Raw genomic sequence first — 10,157 nt, forward strand, 5'->3', positions numbered from 1 at the left:
GAATGCACACATAGGGGGAGCGGTGCCATGGCACAGTAGGTTAATCCTCCACCTGTGGCGCCAGCATCCAATATGGACGCCGGTTCTAGTCCTGGCTGCTCCTCTTCCAATCCAGCTCCCTACTATGGCCTGGAAAAGCAGTAGAAGATGGCCCAAGTGCTTGGCTCCCTGCACCCACGTGGGAGACAGGGAAGAAGTTCCTGGCCCCTGGCTTCAGATCAGTGCAGCTCTGGCCATTGCAACCATTTGGAGAGTGAACCAAGATATGGAAGATCTTTTTCTCTGTCTCTCCCTCTCACTGTCTGTAACTCTACCTCTCAAATAAATAAAATCTTTAAAAAAAGAATGCACACATAGGAAACAAACAAAAAAAAATCCCACCTTGAGCCTGTGGACAATTGCTCTCCCATAAGCTCAAGGGAACACACCTTTGAGTACTCAGAGGAAGTATGGATCTTGGACGTTTATTTCCTAATAAGAAGGAAAGAAATTGAGCATGTCCTTCTCATCATGGACAGGACACAAGAAGACTCTTCTCTGGGAAATGGGCTCGGGGAGGGTGACATCATCCCAGGCCTCAAAATAGTTCTGTAAGTAGTTTCTCTATTCTTGATATGGTTTGTCCTCTGCAGGTGCATATGCTGTAAGCTTTATTCCCAAGGGAACAGTATTAACACAGGGTAGGGGAGCCAGCACTGTGGTGTAGCAAGCTAAGCCTCCACCTGAAGTGCTGACATCCCATATGGGTGCTGGTCCAAGTTCTAGATGCTCCACTTCCAATCCAGCTCACTGCTAATGGCTTGGGAAAACAATGGAAGATGGCCCAAGTCCTTGGGCCCCTGCACCCATGTGGGAGACCTGGAAAAAGCTCCTAGCTCCTGGCTTTGGATTGGCCTCGCTGCAGCCTTTGTCTCTCCCTCCACCTGTCTATAACTTTTGCTCTCAAATAAACTTAAAGAAAAAAAAAACAGGTGGGATCTTTAAGGGGTGGAACCTAGTGGGGCATGATTAGGGTCACAAGATAACCACCTTCACAAATGGACGAATGCCTTTCTTGAGAGACTGTGTTGGTTCTCTCAAGACAGGGTTAGGGCTTGTGGGAGTGAGTTAGGACTCATGGGCTGAGTCAGCTGCCTTGAGTGTGAGATGCTGCAAGGCAAGTTGCCTTCCTCCCTATAAATCAGTGCACAGGTATTCCTTCTGCACTGGTCCACTTCCCCTTTCTATGTCTCTGCCTTGAGACCCTCGCCAACAGCTGTGCAGTTGTGACACCGTCCTCTTAGACTTCCAGGGCTGTGTGCTACACATACATCTTTTCTTTATTAATTACCCACTCTGGCTTTCTGTCATAGCAACAGAAGACAGATGAAGACACCCATGTTCCATCCAGCGTGGGCCACGAAGAGACAACACACTATGCACCAGAACCAACAGAAATAACAGAGGACGCGAACAGACCTGCAGGGACTCCCTGATACTGCGGCCATCAGATTCAAACTGGGAAACTACCGCAAGAAAGAAACCAAACTTGAGTATTGTGGCACTCAGGTGGAAACCATAAAAAATTAACAAGGACACAGCAGATTGTAAAACACGGGAGCACCAGAACTGAAAAAATAGAATACTCAAAAATTAAAAACTCGGTGGTTGGGTAGAAAAATGGTAGGAACCAAAGTGTGGATCAGAAGGAATACTCTAGACTGAAGTAAGCAGGGGTAAGAGAGTGTAAGAGAATTCACATTAGCCTGATCCCAGAAGAAGAGCAGAGAGATAGAGAGAGAGAAGAGAGAGAGGGGAGAGGGGAGAGAGAGGAGAGAGAGGGGGGAGGGGGGGAGAGAGATAGAGGGGAGAGAGAGGGAGGAGGAGAGAGAAGGGAGAGACCTGGGGCAGCTTGTGAGGAATTGGAGACTAAGGTATGCAATCTGCAGTTTGAAGAAACCGAGTAAAGCCCAAAGAAGATACACAAGAGGAAACCCCACAAGCAGACACATCACAGCAAAACGGAAAACCAAAATAAAAGTAAAAGCAAAGTCAAAGCAAAAACCTCGAAGGCAGCCAGAGGAAAAAATAAGAGGTTAACCTCAAAAGTAATGAACAGGCTGACATCTGACAAATGACCCTAAAAAAAAAATCATACAGATTGCTTTCATCTTAGCAACAGCCGAAGCAAGAGGACAGTGGAGATCCAGTGTCTCACTGTGAACAAGAAAGTGACCATGGCCCTGGGGATCTATTCCGGAAGTAAGGGGTGTAACTGTCAGAAACTAGGAGGTCAGATCTGGCTGTGGTATAGGGGGTAAAGCTGCACCCTGCGACGTGGCCATTCCATATGGGCACCAGTTCAAGTCCCGGCTGCTCCACTGGAGGAGGCTCCTGGCTCCTGGCTTCAGAATGGCCCAGATCTGACAGTTGCAGCCCACTGGGGAGTGAACCAGCAGATGGAAGATATATATATATATATATATATATATATATATATATATATATATCTGTGTGTGTGTGTGTAACTCTGCCTTTCAAATAAATAAATAAATAAACCTTTAAAAAAAACTAGAAGAACCAAATTATAATTAATGAACTCTACATAATTATATGCAGGGGTAATTTCAGAAAGTTCAAGGAAAAACAGAATTAAAAGTGAGAGTTTATTTTGCTGCAAAACTTTTTTGCCCCATAGTAGAAATATTGTGTATTATGAAAAAAAAAAAGTGTGGATTTCCAAATTTTTGCACCAACATAAACATATTCTTTTAAAAAATATTTATTTATTTGAAAATCAGAGTTACACACAGAGAGAAGGAGAGGCAGAGAAAGAGAGAGAGAGAGAGAGAGAGAGAGAGAGATATCTTCCATTCGCTGGTTCACTCCCCAAATAGCTGCGATGGCCAGAGCTGCGCCGATCCAAAGCCAGAAGCCAGGAGCCAGGAGTCAGGAGCCAGGAGCCAGGAGCCAGGAGCTTTTTCCAGGTCTCCCATGTGGGTGCAAGGGCCCAAAGACCTGGGCCATCTTCCACTGCATTCCCAGACCATAGCAGAGAGCTGGATAGGAAGTGGGGCAGCCAGGACTCAAACCAGTGCCCATAGGGGACTGCGGCACTGCAGGCAGCGGCTTTACCCACTTCACCACAGCACCAGCCCCAAGCATATACTTTTAATTCCATTTCCCATGAACTTTTTGGCATACCCTTGGATCTATAAAACTTAACAAAGCAGGATTTGATAGGATCAATAAATGTCAACAAATTCCAGTGTGTACTTTACACCTATGATTAAAACTAAAATTAAATGAAATGTTAGTGAAACATGAAGACAAAGCTCCACTCACAAAAAAAAAAAACCACACACACACACACAATTTCCCCCACTCACACTCCCTCCCCTCTCTCCACCACAACATGAGACTCATGGAAAAGAGTGAAAATTGCTGTTGAAATCCATCAAGATAAAACAGACATTTAGAGAGTCCTTCCACTTTCCTGGGATGGCAAGAGCCTATATCTTAAAGGTAATCAACATAATTTAATAAACAAACATCTCAGCGATGTTCATCTTGGAGTCAGAGACAAAAATGTTCTGAAGTGAATAAATGACATGAATAAATCAACAGGGAAGAGGGATGTGAGAGGACTGGATCTGCAGATATTAAAGCATACTGGAGGGCTGGTGCTGTGGCGTAGGGGGTAAAGCCGCCACCTGCAGGGCTGGCATCACATATAGGTGACGGTTCGAGTCCCGGCTGCTCCACTTCCCATCCAGCTGTCTGCTATGGCCTGGGAAAGCAGTGGAAGATGACCCAAGTCCTTGGGCCCCTGCACCCGCATGAGAGACCCCAAAGAATCTCCTGGCTCCTGGCTTCGGATAGGTGCAGCTCTGGCCATTGCAGCCAATTGGGGAGTGAACCAGCAGATGGAAGACCTCTCTCTCTCTCTCTCTCTCTCTCTCTCTCTCTCTGCCTATCCTTCTCTCTCTATGTAACTCTGTCTTTCAAGTAAATAACTAAATCTTTTAAAAACTAATATGCCCAGATGTATATGACTTAAATTAGAATATCTGGTTCTCTGGGGGGAAAAGATCAAGTAAAATCCTCGTTACATAAGGAAATGTAAGTGCTAGAAGGACTTAAGGGTTTAATATCACCGAAACTATAAACAGGAAAACTAAAAGGACAAGTAACTAACTAATCACGACATGAAATTGCCAGCCTTATGTATTTTTTTGACAGGCAGAGTGGACAGTGAGAGAGAGAGAGACAGAGAGAAAGGTCTTCTTTTTGCCATTAGTTCACCCTCCAATGGCCGCTGCGGCCGGTGTGCTACGGCCGGCGCACCACGCTGATGCAAAGGCAGGAGCCAGGTGCTTATCCTGGTCTCCCATACGGGTGCAGGGCCCAAGCACTTGGGCCATCCTCCACTGCACTCCTGGGCCACAGCAGAGAGCTGGCCTGGAAGAGGGGCAACCGGGACAGAATCCGGCGCCCCAACCAGGACTAGAACCTGGGGTGCCGGCGCCAAAGGTAGAGGATTAGCCTATTGAGCAGCTTTGCCAGTTCAAAAACATGACAATCAAAGCTCAAAGATTAAGGAAAACTCGCTAACTGGTTTCCGTGACTGTGTCAGAGCGGCATTTAACGTCCTAAGTATTGCAGCTTATGTAGAAGAAGAAGAAAAACAGTTAAGGTCACAGAAAAGGACAACTTGAATAGTGACAGCTGTTTCTTAAAATAGGAAATTTAAATTACACAATAATGTTGAAAAATCACCAAACAGGGGCTGTCTTTGTGGCGTAGCGGGTTAAGCCGGAGCTTGGGATGCCCACAATCCATATCACGGTACTGGTTCGAGTCCTGGCAACTCTGCTTCCAATCCAGCTCCCTGCTAAACAGCCTGGTAAGGCAGCAGAAGATGGCTCAAGTGCTGGGGCCCCTGCCACCCATGTGGGAGACCCAGATGGGGTTCCTGGCTCCTGGTTTCAGCCTGCACTAGCTCCAGCCATTATGGTATTTGGAGGAGTGAATCAGTGGATTGATCTCTCTCTCTCTCTCTCTCTCTCTCTCTCTCTCTGACTCTGCCATTTAAATAAATAAGGAAATCTTTCCATAAATAATCAAATAGGCAAAACTTAAAAAAAAATTCTAGTGTTTTGTGCCGTGAGATGGGGGATGTGTACTTGGTACAACCTCTGCGTGTGCTCTGGACATCACTAACATAAACACTTCAGGCTGTGGAATAGGGCTATTCCTCTTCTGATCCAGCTCTCTGCTGTGGCCTGGGAAAGCAGTGGAAGATGTCCCAGGTTCTTGGGCCCCTGCACCCACGTGGGAGACCTGGAAGAGGCTTCTGGCTTCGGATCAGCGTGGCTCTGGCTGTTGCGGCCATCTGGGGAGTGAGCCAGCAGATTGAGGTCCTCTCTCTCTGTCTCTATCTCTCTCTGTAGCTCTTTCAAATAAATAAAATATATCTTCACACACACACACACACACACAGTAAGCAGTGCAGGCACCAAAGTTAGGAGCAGGATGATCAGGCTGCAAACTGGTTCAGTGTCTTTTTTTTTTTTGCAGGAAAGAAATCAGTGCACGTGCTTTGGAGGCCCACGGCTCCATTGTACTTAGCGCTGTCCAGTGTGGGATGACAAGGGGTCCACCTGGGTCAGGGGCCGGGCCTGGGGCTGCTCTGCAGGTGCACAGCGTGTGTCCTTCCACCTGGGGCCAGCCCAGCTAGCTGCCTGTGGAGGGGAAGCTGTGCTCTGGACGGGGTCTGTGTGGCTTCTTCTGGCATTTTCTGCCTTGGATAATTGAACATTTAAGGAGTTTTCCACTTCATAAAATATGGTCTAGGGAGGCACCGTGCAAATTGCCAAATCAGTTTATTTTTAAACAGAAAAGACAAAATCCAGCTTCATAAAGGTTTGATGTGCTCCATGGCAGAACGCTACCTTTCTCTCCCTGTGAAGTCGCTGTGACACATCCTTGGGTGGCAAGCCAGAGTCATGGGGGGGGGGGGGCGTTCTCTTTCTTACTTCAAACACCCTCCGGGCATAAACCATGAAGAACGCCTCAGAGGCCCTTGGCGTCAGCTGAATAATATGATGCGTGAGAACCTGGACCCCAACTTTAGTGCAATTTTGTGGTAAATCATGGAACTTCCAAGCCTCAGTTTTCTCAGTTTCAGGACAATACTCCTGAAACATGGATCTAGAAATAACCCGGTTACCCCACTCCTGGGATATATCCAAAGGACGTGAAGTCAGCAGATATGAGAGTTACCTGTATTCCCATGTTTATAGCAGCTCAGTTCACAATGGGGAACCCATCTAGACATCCATCAACAGGTGGCTGGGTAAAGAACTGGCCGAATATTTACATGATGGAACATTCCGGAGCCATAAAAAAGAATGAAATCCTGGCATTAGCAACAAAACGGATGCAACTAGAGATTATGCTAAATGAAATAAGCCAGACCCAGAAAGACAAATACTACATCTTTTCTCGTATTTGTGGAAGTTAATCTACAGAGAGTAAAAAAGTGGTGCAGCTGTCAGCTTAGTGGGTATTATAAATACGGCTTCACTAAATCACACCGTGTATATGAGAATATACCCTTCCTATGTTGTGATCACTCTCATGAATCCTCTGTGATATTCATATTTATATTTTCAAGAGAAAATAGCATTGGTGTGTATGATACCTGCATTTGAAGGAACAAGGTAAGATGTTTAAAAACAATGTAAAATTTAAAAAAAAGTTAAAAACAGAACAAACCACTTTACCAGCTCTTGGAAAAGAATGAGGTGACTTGCTAAGGGTAGTTCACCTATCTGAAACACTCATTCTATGCCAGATACATGTTAGTGCTCACCCTGGGAGTTCTCAGATGGACGTATCCTTAGGAGAGGAAAGCAACGGAGGGCACGTGGTTAATTCTTCCACACCTCCATAGCATGACTCAGTCATAAAAACCGTGACTCATCAGGTTGCCGTCTCATACTGGGAAGTATTGGATCTGATGATATTCTGTCTCTGGAGAGAAGAGAAGAACATAAACCATGGACGTGGCCCTGTGCCTCACGAGTGTGTGGTGTGAAACCAGGGCTCTGATGGAGCAGAGATGTTTCAGAGACCAGACTATGGTGGGTTTCAAGTCAAGGCTTGGGGTTTTCGCCTTCAGCAGGTTAACTGGTTCTGTTAACCTTGAGATGCATTTTTCTTGGCATCTCACTTGGCATCTGCAGTTAACCCAGCTCAGGGCCTGGGTTTTTCCTCTCTGTCTTCATGACCCTCTTCGTGGTCATGACATTGCAGATGGCTTCAGTGTCTCATTTGTCCCCAAAGTTGTCCAAGTTTTGGCCCTTGCCTCCCATGAATTTGAACTTCAGGCATTGCAAAACTTAACCTTGCTGCTGTATGTATGCTACATAATTATAGCAAAACCCAATCTTGTTGTTTTCCCTTGGAATGATTCCCTCACGCCATCCCACCCCCTCAGTTTAGACCCAATCACAGAGCACCAGGTTTGGTCAAGGATAGCTACTTTCAGTGCCAGATGGAGACAGGTCATAAATCAAAAAGTTAACATCGAAAGGTTTCTGTGGATCCTGGAGGGAGCCCAAACCTAAAGGTGATCTGGCAAGTTTGGCCAGGAATGGGAAATCAAAATCACTCTGCTTAATTTTCAAAGTTCACTGATTTAAGAGGAAAGCAGGCACATTAAAAGGATACCGTGAGATGCATCACAAAGTAAATATAACAACGTGTAAGTAGGCTGTTTTTATTCAAAACCCTCTCCCCTGTGCCTGGCTTGGTAACTTTCCCACAGGCTCAAGCAGCAAGAGCAAGCCCAGAAACGTCTTCCTTACGTGAGCAGAAACTGAGGCAGGGGCTCCTACAGTCTGGTGTGCCCACCCCAAGTAGTCATGAATTAAGAGACTTCAAACATTTTTTTTTATATTCTATATGTATTTACTTATTTGAAAGATAGAGATCTTCCATCTGCTGGTTTGCTCCCTAAATGCCCAAACAACCAGGGTTGGCTCAGGTCAGCCAGGAGCCCACAGCTTAATCCAGGTCTCCCACATGGTTGGCAGGGTCCCAGGCACTTGAACCATCACCATGGCCTCCCAGGATGTACACTGGCAGGAAGCTGGATGGGATGCAGAGCTGGGACTCACACTCAGGCACTCACATATGGGATGAGCATCTTAACGGTTGAATCACATGCCTGCCCCTTTGTGAATCTTTAGCTTCAGGTTGTCTAAGGATGTCCTTTAGGGCAACCCAACAACTTGTGTTGGGCACTTTAGTCTTGCTCATGTCTCATTTCTGGAAATAGAATCTATTGACTTCTTGTATGGTATTTAACTTTGAGTTTCTCATTGTGTCAAACCAGCTCTCCTGGTCAGACAGGACTTCGTTGAGACAACATCACATAGGTAGGGATAGTAAGTGTTGCTTACACAATCACATCATTGATTCCATCTTCCTGCAAACATCCACTGACGAAAAAGCCAGCCAGTGGCTGAGAACGCCTTTCGCACCATCACCTGCCCAGTGATAATCCTCTATGTCTGGGCACCTCAGAGGAATGAGATGAAATCATGCAGACACTCATCCGAAAAGAACTGGGATAAAACAACGAGCTACTCCGTCTTTTTTGTCATACTTGGGGCTGCAAGTGGCCAGGCAGATTTCTGACCACGGTCTGTGCTGGGACACTTGAGGTTCCTTGGCTCCCTTTATATGCACAGCCCACCAAGCACTGGATGGAGGAAGTGTATTGGGTGGGATCATCTAGGTTAAGCTGTAATGATCCCAAAGGCTCAGCTGATGACAATCCTTTAGAGACCATCTTGATAGAGACTCTGCCCTCTTATGATGCCACTGTATCAACATCAGGCTTGGCAGGTTGACCACAGTGGGGAAAGCCATGGAGGACCACACGCCAGCTCTTAAATGCTCCATCTCATCTTGCCACTTTCCAGTTTCATTGGTCAAGTCCAGCCACATGGTTATGTTCAACTCCCAGAGGTTGAAAGGGTATTCATGCTATGTGCTGGAGAGCGGGGCATCACACATTGGAACGATCTGTCTCCCACAGGTCCATGTTTAGTGATCTGTCTCCTACAGTTCACTGTGGCAGGTGCAGTGGTGATGGAGTCTTTGAAAGGTGAAGCCTACTAGTAGTTAAGACACCGCTTGGTACACCTGCACCCTATACTGGAGAGCCTGGATTTGAGTCCTGGCTCCACTGCCATTTCCGACTTCTTACTAATGCATTCCTTGGGAGGCAGTAGGTGATGGCTCAAGTACTTGGGTCCCTGCCACTCATTTGGGAGACTTGGATTGTGTTTCTGGCTCCTGGCCTCAGCCTGGCCCACCCCTGGCCATTGCACACATTTGATTAGTGAACCAAATGGAATATCTGTCTCTCTGCCTCACAAATAAAAAAAATAAATAAAAGAGGTGGAGCCTGGGAGGAGTTGATAGGCTTCCTGGGAACACTACCCTTAGAAGTTCATATTGCTCTTGCTGAATGAGTGAGTTCTGATGAGAGCAGGTAGATCTAAAAGAGCAAGTGCGGAGGCAGACATAGTGGTACAGCAGGTTAAGCCACCGCCTGCAAAGCATCCTACATAGCATCCCATATGGGCAGTGGTTCGTGTCCTGGTGGCTCCACTTCCAATCCATCTCCCAGGTAACGAGCCTGGGAAAGCAGTGGAAGATAGTTCAAGGGCCTGGGCCCCTGCCACCCACGTGGGAGACCTGGATAAAGCTCCTGGCTCCTGGCTTCAGTCTGGCCCATCCCTGGTCATTGTAGCCATTTGTAGTAGTGGACTAGCAGATCTCTCTCTCTCTCTCTCTCTCTCTCTCTTTCTCTCTGTGTGTGTGTCCGTGTGTGTCCTTTTTTTCCTGTAACTCTGCAACTTGAATACATCAACAAACAACAACAAAAAAGCAAGTGTGGCCTCTGGGTTCCTGAATCATCCCCACATTGTGGTCTACTGCTCTCACATAAGTCCCTGATGCAATTCATTCACAGCCAAGGTGGCCCTCACCAGAGGTCAACCAGATAGCACTGCCCAATCTTTAGATTTGCAGTCTCCAAACTGTGAGCTAAGTAAACTTCTTTTCTTTATACAGGACCCAGCCCCTGCTGTTCTGCT

This window comes from Lepus europaeus, chromosome 21 (assembly GCF_033115175.1).
Source record: "Lepus europaeus isolate LE1 chromosome 21, mLepTim1.pri, whole genome shotgun sequence".
Lineage (NCBI taxonomy): Eukaryota > Metazoa > Chordata > Mammalia > Lagomorpha > Leporidae > Lepus > Lepus europaeus.